This window comes from Camellia sinensis, chromosome 8 (assembly GCF_055761805.1).
Source record: "Camellia sinensis isolate YWXY chromosome 8, ASM5576180v1, whole genome shotgun sequence".
Taxonomy (NCBI): Eukaryota; Viridiplantae; Streptophyta; class Magnoliopsida; order Ericales; family Theaceae; genus Camellia; species Camellia sinensis.
Window position 1 is genome coordinate 157,998,226 of NC_138968.1, and position 20,329 is coordinate 158,018,554.

Genomic DNA, 20,329 nt, shown 5'->3' on the forward strand with positions numbered 1-20,329 from the left:
CTATCTCAATCTGTATCTGGTTGTCCAATCGGGTCAGAATCTGCCCATTCTAACCTCTTCAGTGAATCCGCAGCGTTCCACAATATCCGGCAACCTTCCTTCGAGTATTGAAGATGACAAACTCCAATGTTTTGACAATCTTTCCAAACCGTTCAGAATTTCACTATTCTGACCTCGCGGTTGCGTCCGGAGCGGTCCGTTTAGCTAGAACCAACCTTCGCTGCACTTCCAGGGACCTCACTGAAAACTATCCCGAAAGCTGGGCCACACCACAATTTCTGAAAATTCTGGGCCAAATTGCAATTTTCAGAAGTTCAGGGAATATTCCGTGTTCCAACAGAATATTCCGTCCACTGCCCTGACGCCGTCTGCCACTTTAATCTGCCTTCTTTTTACAGAAACTTCATCTCCAAAATCTGACCGTACGGATGTGTCCGGAATACTCCAAATAGTCTGAAACCACTATTGGATCACCAAAAACGGACTCCAAATGGCTTCGATCTAGCCAAAACATTTTGTACGCCTCAGATCTGCGGCTGCACCGTAGCCGCGAAGCACTGGATCCTTCCTCCTGCGGATGACGTGGCAGCTGACGTGGCTGATGACGTGGCACGCGCGTGCCATGCACGCGCCTCCCCCCACTCGTCTTCTTCCTTCATCAGCGCGTGGGGCGCGTGCCTGCGACTGGGCCAACGCGCCGGCTGCCTACACGGCGCGTGGAGGCGCGTGGAGAGACTGGGCCTCACGCGCCTTCTTCAGGCGGCGCGTGGGGGCGCGTGCCAACTCCTCTGGGTGTCTGCTTTATATGGTTGGACTCCTCTTCTCGAGCCCTTGCTCCTGGTATGCTCAAAACCTGATTTCGAGCAACTTGATTTCTGGGCAGTTTCGGACAACACGCTGTTTTTGTTCCGAAACGCCACCGACGAGGCTCTGATACCACTTGTTGGGATCTGGGATCCCGCCCAAGACCTTATAGAAATCATTGCAAGCAGAAAAACACACCCACACACAAGGAGACACAATATTTTACGTGGTTCGGCCCAATGCCTACGTCCACGGGAGAGTAACCGGTTATCACTATACCAATGAGGAGATTACAGAAAGATTACAATAGAGGAGGAGCTCACACTCTCCTCACTCAGCCACTCTCCCGTCTCCCTCGCTCACACCGAGGGAGACGGTCTCTCCGCCTCACATCTCTCGCACTCTTTGTTGTCTCACGGTTTGCTCACATTTTGCTCTCTCCTCTCAACCTCCATTTATAGGTGAGGGAGTAGGTGGGAGAGCCTTTGGGCAGCCTCCATCCTTGACTCTTCAAGATGGTTGGTGGCCTTCCATTGTTGACCAAGGTGTGTTCCCATGGAAGAGCATCACCTCCTTCACATGGGGTGAATTCAACATGGTTCTGTTCGGGGTTGCTTGTATGGTGTTAGGGAAGTTTAACTGTTCTATGCTTTCTTCTTGTCTTTTTATTGATTTTGTCAATGTTTTTGCTTGATCATTTATCAATAAATTTCCTCTTTGGCTGTTTCAAAATATAGTAAACTTTATAAGTTTGATATAATTACATTGTTTTCTGTCAACATTTTAATTTATATAACATTTGGCCCATCCTTTATCAAAAATTTGTTAGTTATATAAAAAAATAAAAAATTATGTTATCATTTTTTTGAGGGTAAATTATTCTAGTAGTCCCTACATTTTACTCTTTATGTTATTTTAGTCCCTATACTTTCAATTGACTCAATTTTGACCCTTAATTTTAAATTTTACATCAATTTGGTCCGATTGATAATATTGTTAGTGTTTTTAATAGAAAATAATCGCGAAATTGATTAAGATTAACTTACTAACCAAATTTATAATTTTGTTTCTAAAAATATGACACATCACTTATGTAATTAGACTAAATTGAAAAAAAGTCATAAATTCGGAGTCAAAATTGAATCAATTGAAATTACAAAGACCAGAATGACATAATGACTAAAATAGAGGGACTACCAACGTAAATTGCCCTTTCTTTTACACTGAAATTTTATCTTACCTCGTGTATCTTTTAATTTTACTAAAAAAATAGATTGTGCAATTATATCAAAATTTTTTAAGGACATCAGTACCCATCTTTTATTTATAAAAAAATCACTGTCATGCCAGTTTGGTGGATAATTCTGAAAGAATATTTTTTTGTTGATATTAAAAAAATAAAAAAATAAAAAAGATAACTGTTGTTTTGGGAAGTTGGTAAAAAGCTGGCTTTTGGCTTTTTACCAAGTTTTTTTGGCTTTTTTGAAAGTGATTTGGGAAGTTGGTAAAAAGCTGGCTTTTTGCTTTTTAGTTTAATATTTATTTATGGTGTCAAATCAAATTAAAATGACCAAAATACCCTTACCTAACATAAGAGAGTTATTTTTTTATTTATTTTTCATAGGCCCTAATTTGTAATTTTAGGGCTGCATTTTTAGCACTTGCCAAATGATTTTTTTGGCGTTTTTGGATTTTGTCTAAAAACGTGGCTTTTTACCATGTTCCCAAAATGGCACTAAATAGAAACCATTGGAGAGGTTTGAGGGCTGTGCTATTAGCCAAATATGTTCAAATAGAAGATTAAATGAAGAATAAAAGTTGCGTTTTCCTGAAAATGTGATCACGTTTGATTCCTTTCCGTTAGAGAACGTTGTCTCGTGGACTTATCACATGTCTAGGTCTTTTGGTGATTTTTATTTTTATTTTGACGAAAAACAAAATTAAACATTTTAGATACACACAAAAAGTAAATTATAATTTATATGTACAAAACAAACAAAAAGATCAAAAAAGTCTGCACATTTTTAAATTTTATTAGTATTATTATTATTTTGGAAAACTTTTTTCCAATTTTTTTCACTTTTACAAGTGAATTAGGTGAAATTTTAATTTTATATATATATATATATATATATGTAAAAAAACAAAAATCCTAAAATAAATTCTGAAAACCAAACCAAATAAGCATGTCTTGAATCACACTTTGCCCTGCTCCCAATTACTTTTATTCACGTCTCGATATTTATTACCTTATATTTCTTGTCTGTCAACAATTCATCATCCACACACAGCTAACAAAATTTGAATATGAAGAGTTGGGATGAGATTCAAAGAAGCAGACCTATAGATTTCCTATTGGTAGATGAGACCAATGAAAAGTTTACAACGATGTGTTGTGTGGCTATAATTTGTAGTACCTCTCCACTTACACTGTTGTTGACTTGCATTAACTTGGGGGTTTGAGTTTGGTTTGGAAAGTGGGTTGATTTTTGGTTTTTCAATTTTTTAAGTTATTTTAGTTTGAGTTAAAAAATTTCGTTCAAGATAATTTTTTTGACTTTTTAAATTTTTTTGAGAAAAAAATTGAAATGATTATGATATAGATATGACATTTTATTTTATTAATTTTTTAATTTATTTTGTCATTTTGTGACTATTCTAACTCTAACGTATGATGCCAAACAAAGCATCAATATTTAGTGCCCTTCCCTTATCATTTGCTTTATACATTTACGTTTGGTTTTTTTAAGCAGAAAATATTTTTAAAAAATATTTTTATTTATATTTTTGATATTTAGTACGATCAAAAATAAAAATCAAAAGAAAATAATTTTATGTAGGCAAAAAATATTTTCACTTTTTAAAAACAGAAAACATTTTCATATTGAACATAAGGTCTTTCACATTTGAAAATATGAGAATTATGAATAAGGTCTTAAGGTCGATCAATAAGGTCTTTCAATATCAAAATTCCCCATTAACTTATTGGGCTCTTAAATCATATTGAACTTAAGGTCTTTCAATAAGAGCCCAATAAGGTCTTTCACATTTGAACTTTCAAAATGGGTGCCAAATGCTTCATTATGGAGGAATGAATCTTTTGAAAATATGATAAATAGAACTTAATTATTCATATTGAAACGCAATAATAATTTCGAAAGCAAAACAAGACTCATTAATATATATATATATATACATATATTTTTTAATTCACCTCAAGACCAAAATAAATCAGTCAGTAAACAGTCCTAGAAAGTGATAGATAGATCTCAAAATGGTGTGTATTATAATATTTTCCCAAACCTAATGGGGAATTTTTTTTTTTTTTTTTTTTTTGTGCGTGTTAAAGATAGAATGTTAGTATGTTATTAAAATTAAGTTACAATTTAAAGGGGCCATCGCTGATTCATCAGCCCGAATCCAAACCTTCCACTTACCGCACCCTGAGGTGCGGCTACATGCCACTCGGCCAGAAGGGCCTCGACTAATGGGGAAATTTATAGGATGTATACCATATACACTTTTAGTTACGATTTTTGTATTTAGTTATAACCTAATATGTTGGTAGTTGTGATACATTATGATGTTAGTTATGACATTATTTTAATTATAATTTAAGAGTTGTTTGGATATACCTCATGTGTTGTTCAATTATAACTCAATTTTTTTTAAAAAAAATTATGACTCTCATAGTGTTGAGTTATACAATTTATGATAATTAAACTTACAAATGGCCTAACTTACCATAGTATTTCCCTTCATTTATTGCATAAATACACAAGAAGTAAAAGAGTGAAGTTGATGTAGTGATAAATAACATTTCTACAAAGAACAATATATAGAAAGCTAATTTTGTCATTTACAACAAATGTTTTCTAGCACTTCTAGTATAAAAATATTTTTTGTGATTTGAGAAGGGTGGGTGATATTTTTTTTGCTAAGTCATTTTTTACTATTTTCTATAATTTTAATTGGCTTTAGATTAATTTTATAGCTTGTAGTCGTAAGATCTAGAAAGCAAACAAATAATTGGAGAGAATGTGGTAATGTATTTAACCTGTAGCCTGTAGGTGATCTTTTGCAGAGAAGATAATGAGAGGAGTAGAAGATCCTCAGCTCTGTTATAGTAAATTGTTACAACTACATAAGATAAGTTCTGATGCTCATGGGAGGGGAAACTTAACCACCAATGCAACTTTAATTAATGAAGTTTTTGAACATAAGAACTTACCCGGAATTGTCGGAGTAGTCAAAAACTTGCAGCTCTATCTACTATCTCTCATCTGGAACTCTGCTATAAGAGTTCAACAAAATAAACAAATAAATAATCAAGAACGAAAAAAAAATAAACATATGAAGAAGTTCATCATTGAAAAGCATAATTTGTGATCAAAATATGGTACACTAGTTTATTCCCAACCTATCAACCATTTGACCCTTTTATTTAGGCATTTATTTTAAATTGGTAAATACATATATGTTAGTATTTTTATAATTAAAATATATAGGCTTGGGTAAAAAATTTAGATATATTTGCAATAAAAAACTTTTCAAGACCGAGTCAGCTTATACTATGAGCCATGGTCTAGCCTTAACCTTGGGCTTGACTTAAAATATTAATTGGTCAATTAATAGACATATTAATAACAATTAATTTAAACTTTATATTTTTTAAAATTATATTATGATTTATGAAGTTGTGTCAGGCACCTTTTGTATATCTCGTTTGGAAATATATTATTTTAATAACTTTTTATTTTTTTGTTTAAAATATAAGATACAAAAATTTAGGATGTTTGGGATAACGTTTTGATTTTTTACGAAATAATGTATAAAAAGTTAAGAGAAGAGAAAATCTTTGACATTTTAGTATAATCTGTTAGAATTTTAACTTTTGTAATGACTTTTTAACTTTTAAATTAAAAAGTGATATTCTCAAGCGAGGCCAGAAAAATTGGGTTTCCGTCAAAAATTGGGTTTCCGTCACTTTGTACGTGAACAAATCTCAATTCTAATTGAGTTCTTGAAAATTTGTTTAGTTCATTGCACAACTCAGGAGTTACTTGGTTCACTAATTTATTTATTTTTTAAATTAATAAATAAGAAATGTGTATATATTTTTTGATATTTTCATTAACACATTTTAACTTTAATTAAGGAATTTATATATTTATTTTTAAAATATATTTAATATCTATTATATCAATATTTATTTATATTTACATCTAATTTCTATTAGGCTAGCCATAGATTATGTTTTTAAATTAGAAGGTGATCCAAGAAGTGATGGCTCAATTTAAAATTATTTCAAAATTATCAATTTAAATTTTATCAAATTTTCATGTAATGTTTTCCTCGCTAGGATTAGATTGTTTGATAAATTATAATTTATAACTAAAATTTTCATTCATATTTTTTATTTAAATATTTTTATATTATAAATAATTAAAATTTCATTTGATTTTTTTAAAATCTTAAATTAGATGTGAGTTAGATATGGTTAAAAATTTATTTTGATTTCCATCAATAGTTTTTAAATTTTTTTTAAAAAATAGATATAGCTAGATAGATCAAGAGTATTGTACTGTGTATATTTTATGTCACTTTTACTAATATTTTGAAATAAGTATATTCAAATTATATATGATTAAAATTCAATTTGAACTTTTGTTGTAAAAAAAATACAAATTTAAATTAGATGTGGCTTAAATATGGTTAAAATTCATTTTTGACTTTCTATCTAAAAAAAATTCAAAATTTAAAAAATATAAATTTGATTAAAAAAGCTGATAATTTTTTGCCTGTGCATTTCTCAATTTTTAAAAATAAAAAAATAGAACAGTTTTAATTAATACTGTGAAACTCCTAAAAATTTTGAACAAAATATTACTTTTCATTTATTTGTGCAGTTCAAGTAACTAAGGGTATGTTTGGTTTGTGTTTGAGAGATGTGTTTTAGAGATAAAAAGTACGAAAACATGTTTGGTTTGGTTTTTTTTAAAAGATGTTTTGGAAAATTATTTTGAGATAGAGTTTTGGAAAAAGTGATTGATTTGATGTGTGTGTGAGAGAGATTTGTTTGGAAAACTTGTTTGGTTTACAAGTTTTAAGAAATTTTTTTGGGAAAATTTGTTTGGTTTGATTATTTTTAAAAACTTATTTGTAGAGAAAATTTCTCAAATTTTTTTCAGAAAATCAAACCAAACGAGCCCTAAAATAAATTTTTTAAAAAAAAAATAGACGTAAAAGTATAAATATCACAATATGTATTGAATTAAAAAATAAATAAATTATATTAAGGAGAATTTTTTTAATATCTATGATATTAAGATTTTATAAGATAAAAGACTTACAATATTTTCATAATAGTTAAGGTTCCTTAACATTTCTATATAGAAAATTTGACTCAGAGAAATTTTAATTTTCAAAGAGAAATTTTGAAATTTCTCTGAGTCGGGGCCATAAGTTCTCTAAGTTAGATGAAATTTTTTAGAGTTGAGACAAAATTTCTCAGAGTCGGGCAAAATTTCTCTGTGAAAATAGTGAGAGACCTTAGCTAATGAAAAAAACATCTTGGACCTTTCCTACTGCACAAAGTCGAAAAGGGATGTTTCACTAATTTTTCCTTAAATTAACACATTAAAATTCAATATATAAATATATATTTAAAAAAATATGACATGAAAAAGTAAAAATTCAAAATACTAATAATTTGGGGAAAAGGCTGTGGTTCACACCTCTTAAATGGAGTACATCATATGTATCTTATAATTAATGAAAAAAATGACATAATTTCATATTTTTTGAATCGTAACTAAAATAAACATTATAACCAAATAACATATAAGGTATAACTAAAAATCTAATGACTAAAAAAGAAAATTTCATAACTTAAAAATGCATATAGTAAAAAATGTATATCATGGAAGTTCCCATAACTTGAACTATAGATATAGATTAGCAACAAAACCAAACCAGTACGTCTTCAATTCCACTTAATTTTGTGTGTAAACTGAGCCTAAATGGTTAATGATATGTTTCTTCTTCCTATGTTGTTTTTGTTTTATGTAATTCTTCCAAGATAAAAAAAAATAAGGGGAAAAAATTACGCACAAAATAAGAACAAGAGCAGAGGAGGAAGAAACAGAACATGAATTATTTAAGTTCTATTTAGATTATGAATTTGAATATAGATTTAAAAAAAGAAAAAAGAAAAAAGAAAAAAAACCTCAAAAATTCTAATCTAAATACAGTCTTAATAAAACAATCTAGTTTACATAGAACAAATATGAGAACTGATTGTGATTTTTTTGTTTTTAAATAGTAGCTGAAGTATTGAAAACTATTGTGTTGTGTGTGTATGTGTTTTTTTCTTTTAAGGCTAAGTTTGGCGTACTTCAAATAATCTATCTTTTTATTTTTTTTTTATTACATCACCTCTCTACTTTTCTGTACATCTTTTCATAAAAAGGTAAAAACTACACTTATTTAGGTCATCCCAAACAATTCTTCAAAGTAGCTAAAGTATAGATCTGAACTCCAAACTCTTTCCGGTGTTTGGTTGAAAACTGATTTTATTATTATTTTTTTTTTAATTAGTAGCTGAACTGAAGTACAGATCCAAACTCCAAATTCTTAGGTGGTGTTTGGCATTTCAAATTTGTTTAAAATATAAATTGTCTCATGTGGTTTGAAAAATTATAAATATTCCTTTATCAAAAAAATTTATTTAACATAATTAACTTAAAAAATAAAATTTTTAACTGTTATTTTATACAATAATGAAATTACATGAATTATTAATTAAAATAATTTTTTACATCATTAAAAATTGTTAATTAACTTGATAATTTATTAATAAAAATAATCATTTATTATGAAACTAGAAACCTAAGGAAGCGCGATGTAATTTTCAAAATTACATGAAGTAATTCATATTTTAAGCAAACATTAGAGATGCGTTTATAATTTTTTTTTAAATAGTAGCTCTAGTATAGATCTGAACTCAAAACTCTTAGGTAGGGTCTGGTTGAAAATGTTTTTTTTTTTTTTTTTAAATGGTTGCTGAAGTATAGATCTGAACTCCAAATTCTTAGATAGTGTTTGGTTGAGAATTGATTTTTTTATTTTTTTTATTTTTTATTTTTTTCAAAATAATAGCTGAAGCACATATCTGAACTCCAACTTTAAGGTAGTATTTGATTAATTAAAATAAATAATCATACTATCAAAATATTTATTCCTATATTTATTTAGTTAAAAAATAATAAAAATATACCATAAATGTAATCATCATTTATCATTCTAAAAAAATGATCATTACATTTAATTCCAGCAAATCCAAGGGAAAATTATATGTTAGATCATTTTCAAACTAGATTTAAATCTTTCATCAAATTTAAATTTAATGAAAATTTGATAAAAATGATATTCTAACCATTTTACTAAATTGGTATCAAATGAAAGGAGTCTTATTTATTTATTTATTTTTCATCAAATAAAATGAACGTTTAACCTTTCATTAAATCTCTCAAGTAATCATTGGTAGATAACCGGATGGATGATTGGCCGGTCAACCGGACGAATGACCGGTCAAACAACTGGGTGGATAGCCAAATTAGAGAAAATTTAAAGAAAATTTACACGTTGATAGATGACCGTCCAGACATTCTCTCAATCGTCCTTTCGATCGACCTGTTGTTTGATAAAAATTAAAAATTTAACATTAAAATGTTTAGTATCTGATAAAAATTTTAACCCAAAATCTGAAAAATAATAATAATAACCATTAGAAATGCACTTATAGTAATCAAAATCTGAAAAGCAATGATGCAGCAACATCTACAGTAAAAAGAAAAGAGAGTAATAGTATTACCGCATTTCTTGTCTGTCACCAATTCACCCTCCACACAGCTAACAAAATTTGGACATGAAGAGTTGGGGATTGAGGTTCAGATCTATTCAGAAGAAGCAGATGAGAGAACTAAATAATGGTAGAGAACACCTTGAGAGTTGCATACAATATGCAATTAATTGTCAGCCATTCGATTAAAACAAATTCATCCTGACCCTTGAATTTTTTAATAATTGGAAAGGGAAATCGCTGTAACCGGTGAAAACCACTCCCTCGATTGCCTCCCACTCTTTCAAAATTTTAAAAAATGATGTATATTATATTAATAATTAATAAAATAATTTTAAATTAGAATATTTTGTACTTTCAAATTTTCAATAATTTGCATCCTCAAAATTATAAAAATTTGCTCTCTAAATTATTCGTATTACAAAATTTGTAAAATAGTATATAAATCTAATTTTATCAAATATTGATCTATTTTATTTATTATCTTTATTATATTATTTTTTTTAAATCGTTTATAAATCTAATTTTATCAAAAATCGATATATTTTATTTATTATCATTATTATTTGTTATATTTCTCTGTTTAAAGTTATTTATATTTTTCTATTTGTTTTTATTTGTTATTATTCTTGTTTTATATATTTATATTTTTCTTGTTTTTATATATCATTTATATTTTATATTATTGTTTGTTCATTTTATAGAAATAGGAATATTGTAAGCCTATGTAAGACTATAGGCCATGCTTGATTGGGGGTTTGGGAGGGTGGATTGGATTATCAATCCGTGAGACCTATCAAATCCATGTTTGTGAGCAAAAAAATGTCATGGAATTATAAATCTCCTTTCTTGGTGGGATTAGCATTCCCATGAGAGGGTTGAGATAACTAATCCCTTCACACAAATTGATAGCTAAATTACTATTTCAACTTTGCTATAGACCCCCACTGGGGGTCGACCAGCCCCCTATTCATCCAAATCACAAAAAAAAAAAAAAAAAAAAAACAGTTTTTTTTTTTTTTTTACCAATGGGAGGTCTCCATTCATGACCCCCAGTGACCCCCACTGGGGGTCTGAGGCATTTTTTTTACTATTTTGACCTTCATTTTACAAAACTAACAAAATGTATATTATATGGAAGGAGGGTTTTCAAGTAATTTTATAAATTTAATCCTATCTAACTAATATCACCACACTAAAGCTTTGTTTGGGAAGAACATTTTGGCTAAAATAGTCATATAAGACAAAATAGACCATTTTAGCCAAATAAGACAAATGTCACATCCAACCCATAATCATTTCATTTTTTCTCTCACAAAAATCAAAAAAGTCAAAAAGTTTATTCCAAATGAAATTTTTTAGCCCCATACTAAGCTTCCGTTTGGGAAGTGGGTTGGTTTTTTGGCTTTTTGGCTTTTTTTGGCTATTTTAGCCTGGGCTAAAAAGTTTCGTTTGGGAAGGACTTTTTGGCTTTTTGACTTTTTTGGTTTTTTTTGTGAGAGAAGAATGTAATGATTATGAGTTGGATGTGATATTTTGTTTTTTATGGCTAAAATAGCCTATTTTGTCTTTTGTGGCTAAAATAGCCCAAAAAAGCTCCGTTTAGCTCTTGCCAAACGGAGTCTTAGCCAAAAAGTCAAAAAGCCAAGTCACATCCCAAACGAGCTCTAATACAAAACAAACATATTTTATCTTATATCTACAACCTAATACCACCACTCTAATAATCTCCTTACTCAATCTTGCTGTACTCATAATCCTATCCAACTTAATTTGCCAAACAAACGAAGCCATATTGTAGGGGTTGTTTGGAATGCTACTAAAATAACACATTTTTTTTTTAATCTTTTTATCTTTTTTTAGATTATATCATCTCTCTACTTTTCTATATATATTTTCGTAAAAAGTCAAAAAAAATTACTAAAATAGTCTATTCACAAAATACGGATTGTCTATTGTAGTTATGAAAATTACATCCCACTCCTTCAAATTTTTATTCACATAACAAATGATTCATTTTATTAATAAATTATCAAATTAATTAATAATTTTTAATAATGTTAATATAATATTTCAATTAATAGTTTATGTAATTTTATTATTTTATAGAAGAACAGTTAAAAATTTTATTTTTTCTGATAATTCTGTTAAAATATAAAATAATAACAAATGAATATTTATAATTACAAAAAATAATTTATATTTAAAATAAATTTCAAAGAATATATTTATAATTTACCTCATTAATTTTTCTTTGGCTTCTCACTCCACAACTACATCCTCACCCATATTAATGCACAGATTTTGCTGTGATTAATTTTGAAATAACTTGCGCAAATATGAAAATCAAGTGCAATTAGTAAAAAAGAGAGACTCTTCCTTTGTAAAATGTGGGAGTATCTCCAATAGCCTCAGTTAACAAAGCTTTGTCAAAGTTATTTTTTAGTCTGTAGAGCATCTTCACTGATTTGTTACTGGAGCAGTCAAAACTATAATATAACAGCTTTGGATAAAAAGGGGTTCTCTAATGGTTTCACATAACAGTTGCCAAATTTGATAAATGCCAAAATCTGCCAACTGACTCAAAACCAATTGATTTCTTTCCTTCCATCCCTCCTTTCTCATCCTTTCCCAAAAAAAACTTCCTAAAACAAATCAAATCTTTTTATAAAAAAATCACCATTTTTTTAAAACAGAATTCACCAATTGTGAGAAAACAACCAAACCGTTCAATAGAAATTGAAACAAATTTCACCAAATTTTTAAACAAAATCATACCGAAACAACAACAACAACAGCTATCCAATTTCAAATAAATTTTAAGCAATCTCAAACAAATTTATAGAGAAATTTCAAACAATCAAGCAATTGAGCAATCTCAAACAATAAATACCTGTATTTGAAGATGGTTGATCGATTTCAGACAATTTTAACATTCTGAAGCTTCAACGTCATCTTCTTCATTTTCATCTTCTTTAGAAAGTCGATTTGGAAGAATTTCGGTTCTTCAAGTCATTTGAAGGGTTTTAGATTCTCACAGACAGATCGAAGATAAAGGGTTTAGGGTTTAGAGAGAGATAGAACAGAGGGTTTTGAATTTTTTATTTGGTGAAGAAGATGAAGATGAAGTTTGTGATCAACGATCCAAAAAGGGGGGGTAGGTGAGATTGTTGTGATCAACTGATCTTCACCGGAGACTATGAGAGAAACCAAAAGAGATGGAGAGAAACTGAGGCTCATCGATTTCTTTCACTCTCTCTCCCTCTAATCTTCACCTCCCTGATCTTCATCGGAGGCTCATCGACTGATCTTCACCGGAAGGAGAGAAGGATTGTGATGTTTCAGGTTTTAAATCCAACTATCTTTCTAATTGTTTTCATTCGAGTTTATACTGTGAGTTTTTTATTCTAATACAGGACCTCGTCGGTCATGTGTCATCACCTTGTTTCATATCTTCCTCGTTTTGAGTTTTTCTAAAATCTCTTAGATTTAAAATTTGAGTTTTGGGCATGGGAACAGAATCGGGGAAGTGAGAAATGCCCTAGAAACAGATTATGTCCAAGTTCTAGTTCTGCACGTGCAGATTTGTGCAGTCCAGGATTTCATTTCTGGAGGTGGTTTTTGCATGTGCGGGAGATGAGGCTAAACCCACATGCGGGGGTGGTTGCCGCAAGTACGGATTGAGAAGACTAAAGGGCTTTTTATGCTGGGTGAAACCGCACGTGTGAGAAAAGGCCATTGCTCGTGCGAGAAGAGGGCTCCATTCATGCGGCCAAAGGGTCTGCACGTGCTGCAAAGCGCGTCAGGTAGCTCCGAATTTCATGATTTCAACCTTATTTTGACTCTTTTCTCATTTTTTTCCCATTTCAAACAACTCTCTCTCTCTAAAATATTTCTATCACTCTTTCCTCTCCATTCTCTCTCTCTTCAACACTCATAAATCCTTTGATCTAGCAAAATCTATAGAGTTTTAGATTGGTGTTTTTAAGACTTTTTCGGATAGCTCATCAAGGGCTATGTTGTATGCGGTTGTAGACGCGCCCTCGAGGCTTTGCTTCTACAGTTCAGACTCAAATATCACGGTTCTGAATCTAATCCCGCAAAGTGCAATGCGAGACTGATAAACCACCAAAGAGTCCAAATCCGACAAATCATTTTGGAAAACTGATTTTTAAGAAAGAAGTGTCAAACATGGACTGCTTTGCCAGATACAGAGTCGCCACCTAAATATTTTATTTTAGGGGGGATTTAGGAAACCCTGACTCGTTGCCTAAGGCCACGCGTCCGTCATCACCAAAGTTGCCTCGGCTCGAGAACTTGGGTACGATTGGGGAAGGTCATCTATGAGCATCCCCGCTCGTCCGATCAAAGATCGGCATGTACTAAACATGATATCTTGTTTTTTTTTTTTGAAAACACATGTGTTCTTATTCCGGTTAATTAGCTAATCTTACTATGTGATGCTCACAACACACAAGTATAGACTAGATCACCTAATTTGGAACAAAGCATTGCGTATCCGTTTGTTTGGAAATGGTTTGAAGTTTGCTACTCGCAAGTAGGCTAAAACATAGATTTCAATGAATCGTTCCAATTCAAGTAATCCAACCTTCACCCACAGGCATTCAGGCAGTTATATCACATAAGCACTTAGCCTCATGGCAAGCATGCTGTCATGTTAACACTCACATACATGCAAGATGCTAAAGCATAAACACTCACAGTGTACTCCGAGCCAAAACAAAGAACATGTTAGTAATCAAATGTATGATCCAAGTCCATGTTAAGATGGCTAATGCATCGCAGGCAAAATACAACTAGAATAGGCTCGGCTAATCTAAAATGGCATATGAGATGCGACGATTCGATACACGCATTCAAATTAGAATTGAAATATAATGCAGTTAGTATGATACACCGAGCCCGGTGTATGCAATACAAATGAATGATGCAAACATGCATAACATAAGGATGCTAATTAAAATGTGCTCTAGAGCTAACCATCGTAAGCGGTTAAGTAAAAGGAAGAAAGAACTGGGGGTTGGAAGACATGCATCACACACACGCACGCTTATTACAAATTAGCCCTCTCGACGGAGGGTCCGAAAGAATAATACAAATTAACTAACTAACAAGCTAATTAATTAATTACAAAACCACTTAACTAATTAAACAAATTAATTAAGCTACTAAAGCAGTAAAGAGGCCTCGGGAAGAAGGACAAATGCATGCATGCTTCGGCTCTGCTCGGAAATCTATCGCCATGCTCATGCTGCCTCTGTTTACACTGCTCTGCACCTCTAAAAACTGTGCAGGTCTCAAGGATGCTTCGGAACCACCTTGTGGGCATGCTGTAAGGCCATCGACCAAAGATGGGGCCATCGGCAAAGTGAACTGGTCATCGACCAAAAATATGGCTCTCGGCCAAATGTTGTTAGCCAATCGGCACTGAAGATGGCCGGCCGGCCATCTCTTCCTGCAGAATGCTGTTTTTGCTGCAACAGAGGACAGACAGAGCATGGCAATGCATTTTCAATGAAATGTTTGCACAACCACCATCCTTATCATGTTTAAGACTCAAAGGAGTATGGTTCTTAACTCTCGAGCCACCAATCACGCATTTCAATGCATGATGGCCAAATGAGCGAAATGTGCATTTAAATGTCAAATGAAATGCACACAAAACACATAAAGGACCCCAACCTCTATCATGGTTGATCAAGAGGCAAGGAATGCATGCACAATGCTATGCAACCTAAGCATGCAAACAAACTAATGCAACATGAGCATGCAAGCAACAATGCTATACAAGGCCATTAGCATGTAACCATATACAAGGACAAGCATGCAAACAAGCATGTAACTTAACAAGCATGCAAACATGCAAGGCATGTGACGACATTCAAGCATGTAACAACATGTGAGGCAAACATGTAACAACATGTTAAGCGACTTAAAAAAAAAGAGAATGCATGCCAAATGCATTACGACTTAAGCATGCAACAACATGTCATGGACCAAGTATGCAAGAAGGCACAATTTAACTAGCATGCTACAACATGCAAGGCAAGCATGCAACAACATGCGGAGATGGTCTTAAACCAAAATGGACAGCTCTCGAATAGGTCCAAATCAGTGGCCATAGTAATGAATTACGGCACCGAAAGAGCGAAATACACATGCGCACATATGGGCCCATAAACTATGCAACAAAGCACACTCATCAAGCATGAGGAAGGTATGATAAACATGAGAATATGATAATGCAATAAGCTCTGAAATCATGTTAGAGTGATGCCAAATCAACCATATAACACAAGCAAGGCATGCTAATGGACTTAAAGCTCAAAGCTAGCCATGGGACTTGAACCATGGCCGTATCAACCAAGCCCCAAAGGACCAAGGTGACCCAAAACAGTCCCAAGGCAGGCCAAAACAAGGCTAGAACATGCATGGAATGAGGCCAAAACATGCTAAAAAGATGGGCACAAATAAGGGGTATGTAAGGCTACAAATGGAGCATTACACTACGCCTATCACAACCAAACATGGCATGGATTATGCAATGAAAAACTGAGTTATAATATGTCAAAATAAGCCCCAAAACCCAATGAGATGGCATCCCAAAGACTTAATCATGGAGGCATACACAATGACCCAATCATGAGGCATAAAGCATCAACTCTTTAAAACATTAAAGGGGTGACAAATGCAAGTATATGAGCATACTATATGGACTAAAATAACATAACAAGTGATGTCAAACCACTGAAATAAGCCAAGTAATGCATGCTGGGGGATTCAATACACAAAGCTTACGAGCTAGATTGAACCAAAGCTATATAAGGTAAGTCATGGATGACTAATACAACTAAAATCAGATCTTAAACAAGATAAAACATGAACAAAATCTTCTTTAGGCTAAGCCAAAACATGCAAGAATGGTAGTCTAAACACAAGATGCATGTTGAGGCAAACAAAGGGATTACAAGGCAAGTACATGGTGCATGCAACCAACAAACCAACTTAAAATAGAGGTATATCATGCCACGATAACACCAAATACTTGCTGAAATGGGAAGAAAACAAGCTAGAATGACATGTCAAAGCATGAAGTATACAAAGCTAGTTTAAGGGATTTACACTACAAGTGTATAAGGCATACAAGAGCCAACCAAACCAAGCCAAAACAGATCTAAGGTATGTTAAAACATCACCAAAAACCCACTGAGATGGCTCGAAAACAAGCTAGAAACACATGCTCAAACATGAGGCATACAAGACTAGATTGTGTGATTTACACTACAAGTGTATTAACCATGCAAGGGGTGACCAAACTAAGCAAAAAAATAGTGGCATGCCTCAGCAAAATAACCACAAATACAAGCTAGGACATGGCCAACACACACTTAGTAAAGGTGCTCAAACATGAGGCATATGAAGCATGTGTTGAAGACACAAATGAGAGGGGATGACCCTCTCTTTCTTAGGACCTTAAAACATCATCCCCACCACTGAAATCCCTCTGGATTTCAATGGTGAGAAGGTCAATACAAGGTGGTCCCGAAGCTCACAAAAAGGCACAAAAAAAAAGGACGCCAAACAAGACCTAAGAGGGGGTAAACAACCCCAAACACCAAAGTGATCTTAAACAACTATTTTAAGAACTTAAAAATAGAACTTTTATCAATTATAAGTTAAGCTTAAAAACAGATGCAAGATAGGCTAAAAACTTAAGCAAAAATGGGGAATAAAAGAGTAGTTTCTCACCCTTGAAGAACACTTTAAGAACACCAACTCCAGCACCTCCTTCTGATCAAAACCAACTTAAAAACTCTGAAATCAACTCCTTAGCACCTCAGTAACTAAGGGATAGTGTACCACTAGGTGTTTGTGTGCAATAGTAAGCACAAAACACACTTTTGAGTACAAAACAAGGCTAAACCAAGAAATATAGATACAAGGGTATATCTATTCTCTCAAGAACAGATCTTCTGAACCCTGGAGAAGGGAGGAGGAGCTCCCTCTTTATAGAGGTTCAATTCTTAAAGCTTCCAAGTGAAGCTAAGCAAAGAGCAAATCCCTCCATACACGTGTATAGAAGGGGTAAATAATGGGTGCCAGCTGTGCCGGCTGGCACAAAATATCTGCATAAAGCAGATGAACAGGGTTCGGCCAGCAAAAAAAGGCCGATCGACCAACACAATGGCCGGCCGACTAAAAAAGGTGCCGATCGGCCAAAACATTTGGCCGATGGAAGGAAAACAGGGCCGATGGCCTCAAGCCTTGGCTGGTGGGTTGAGGGGATGCAAACAAGCCACCCTCTTCCCTCAGAAGCAAATACACAAGTGCTTGGTCCACAACCAAGCACAAAACAAGCAAGTTGAGAGATCTTGAGGCACGGTGCATGGTCGAGGCCTCCGGGAACTCAAAACGAACACGAGCATGGATGATTATCGAGTGTTCAAACGATGACGTCCAAGTCTTGAGGACAGTCAAAAATGGGGTGTCTACAGTTGCCCCTCTTTGACAGAACTCGAAAGTCATAACAATGACGGGAGTGAATGTCAAAGCCCAGAGACGACTCATTTTTTACAAGGCCGAAGACTTAGACAAAGTATACAAGATAGCAAGATATGTGCCCGAAGGTAGGGGCAAAATGCAAATGACATGCACGGTACCAAACATAACTTATGACCATGCAAAGAAAGCTGTAACGAAGCAAAACATGCAACAGTTTTAAGCAGGAGAACACGAATCTAACTACATTAAATACAAAAAGGATGTAAGAGAATTATACAATTCTCGCTACGTCTCACACGGAGACTACAATACCTGTTTGGTTCGTCTGGTCGTGCCAGCTTCAAATGAACCGTACATACAATATCATGCCTGAAAAAGAAAAGAAACTTAACAAGTACAACATTGTTAGAAACATGCATAGCAATGCAAGTGAAAAGTGCGTGACAACGTAAGTGAGGGGGTGCATGACAATGTGGGTGGAAGAGGTGCATAACAATGCAACCTAAGTGTGTGCATAACAATGCAATTTGAAACAATCATAACAATGCAAGGAGGGCATGAGCGACAACGTAAGCCGACAGTGGTGCATAACAATGCAAGAAGGTGGCATGCGCGACAACGCAATCCGGGTAGGATGCATAACAATGTGATTTGAAACAAGCATAACAATGCAATGAGAGTATACGCAACAATGCAATGCATTAACAAGTGCGGGTAAGGTGTGCGCAAAATAGCGCGATGCGCAAGATAGCGCGAATGCAATGTAATGCACTAACAGGTGCAAATGGGGTGCGCAAAATAGCGCAAATGAAATGCAATGCACAAGACAGTGCGATGCATAAAATAGCGCGATTGAAATGCATGCAAAATGCAATGAGATGCACAAAATAGTGCGATGCGCAAAATAGCACGAATAAAATGCAATGCACAAAGCAGTGCGATGCGCAAATAGCGCGAATGAAATGCAATGCACAAAACAGTGTGATGCGCAAAATAACGCGATTTTAAATACAATGCACAAAACAGTGCGATTGAGGTGCACAAGATAACGCGATAAAATGCATGCACAATGCAAGTAATGGACACAGCGCAAAAAAGCGCGATGCGTAAAATAGCGCGATAAAATGCATGTAAAATGCAAGTAATGGACACAGCGCAAAATAGCGCGATATGCAAAATAGTGCGAATGCTGCTATGCACTAACAGGTGCATATGGGGTGTGCAAAATAGCGCGATGCGCAAAATAGCGCGAATGATATGCTATGCAAAATGCAAAATGCAAAATGCAAAAGGGTGACAAACTCCAACCATGCTGGAATCATGAGAGGAGGAAAAACGAACAATCAGGTGCGTACACAATGCAACCGGAGACAAATTCCAAACACGCTGAAATCGTGTGAGGAAGGAACAACTCTAGCCACGCTGAATTCGTGAGAAGAGGTAAGGAAAATTCCAAACACGTTGAAATCGTGTGAGGAAGGGCAAACTCTAATCACGCTGAGCTCGTGAGAAGAGGAAAACAAATTCCAAACACGCTGCAATCGTGTGAGGAAGGAACAAAACTCTAACCACGCTGAATTCGTGAGAAGAGGTCAACAAATTCCAAACACGTTGCAATCGTGTGAGGAAGGAACAAAACTCTAACCACGCTGAATTCGTGAGAAGAGGTCAATAATTCCAAACACGTTGCAATCGTGTGAGGAAGGAACAAAACTCTAACCATGCTGAATTCGTGAGAAGAGGTCAACAAATTCCAAACACGCTGCAATCGTGTGAGGAAGGAACAAAACTCTAACCACGCTGAATTCGTGAGGAGAGGTCAACAAATTCCAAACACGCTACAATCGTGTGAGGAAGGAACAAAACTCTAACCACACTAAATTCGTGAGAAGAGGTCAACAAATTCCAAACACACTGCAATCGTGTGAGGAAGGAACAAACTCTAACCACGCTAAATTCGTGAGAAGAGGTCAACAAATTCCAAACACGCTGAAATCATGTTAGGAAGGAACAAAACTCTAACCACGCTGAATTCGTGAGAAGAGGTCAACAAATTCCAAATACGCTGCAATCATGTGAAAAAGGAACAAAAGGAGAAACATAGGGACAAATTCCCACTGTTTCGGAAGGAAAGAGAAA

At 33.8% G+C, this 20,329-nt stretch overlaps 2 protein-coding genes across 7 annotated transcripts in view; both read right to left on the reverse strand.

The window, feature by feature from the left end:
• The window catches only part of LOC145788939 (putative disease resistance protein At5g63020), a 143,750-nt gene extending 140,629 nt beyond the window's left edge, over nt 1-3,121 (reverse strand). Inside the window, exon 1 of the mRNA XM_082883899.1 lies at nt 3,054-3,121. The gene's annotated coding sequence lies outside the window, so the exon portion shown is untranslated. The remainder of the gene's footprint in view (nt 1-3,053) is intronic.
• LOC114262109 (uncharacterized) overlaps nt 1-9,942 on the reverse strand; it is a 44,910-nt gene extending 34,968 nt beyond the window's left edge. For 2 of the 6 annotated variants that reach the window (XM_082883897.1, XM_082883892.1), the window contains exons 1-2: nt 9,680-9,942; nt 5,036-5,095 (exon numbers count right to left, since the gene is read on the reverse strand). The gene's annotated coding sequence lies outside the window, so the exon portion shown is untranslated. Of the gene's footprint in view, nt 1-5,035; nt 5,099-9,447 lie in introns of all 6 variants that reach the window. The other 4 variants (XM_082883896.1, XM_082883895.1, XM_082883894.1 and 1 more) reach the window with 4 other exon arrangements.
• Nucleotides 9,943-20,329: the final 10,387 nt, after the last annotated feature.